Genomic DNA, 669 nt, shown 5'->3' on the forward strand with positions numbered 1-669 from the left:
TTCTATGATGTTTGATTGGTTCCTGTAAATTACTTTAGAAACATTCGGGGTGTTCTATTATTGACAAAGTCTTCCAGAAGGTGGTAAATAAAGGTAGAAAACCAAAAAAGATGAAAAGCAGGATTAAAGATCAGTCAGTCAATTGAGCCAGAGTGGAATGTCTTACGAGCAAGAAAGAGAGAAAGTAGGAGATAGGGGTGAGTGTAGAATGCCTGTGTATAGATGATACTGTGATGCAAGGAAGGGAATGTTTATGTATGAATATTTTGATGTAGCAAAAGGGATTTCTCCCAATTTTCTCTTTTTTTTTTCTGCATGAGGAGACGGGTCACCGATAAAGTGAAGTGCCTTAGCTGTAGATGTGCTGTGTCTTGCTACATTACTTCTGACCCATGACAGTGGGCAGGATACAAGGATGACCTCTCATCCTTAAGGAGCTAAGATGAGAGGGAGGAAAGGGTGATAGGTGGGAGAGGGTACTTGCTTTTTGACTTGGCTACCTTCCTTGTAAAGGGGAAGAAGCCCTTAGTAGACAGTGTATTGTCCCAGTTTTCTCTTGTAAGAAACCCACCACTTAACAGAGAAACCATATTAAGGAGGGAGAGACAAGATAAAGAACTACAGATGTGTCAGAGGGCAGTCGTACAAATTAGAAGACCTTAGAAGAAA

The sequence above is a fragment of the Oratosquilla oratoria genome, chromosome 8 (genome assembly GCF_046742065.1).
Source record: "Oratosquilla oratoria isolate Oo_2021 chromosome 8, ASM4674206v1, whole genome shotgun sequence".
NCBI classification, from domain to species: Eukaryota; Metazoa; Arthropoda; class Malacostraca; order Stomatopoda; family Squillidae; genus Oratosquilla; species Oratosquilla oratoria.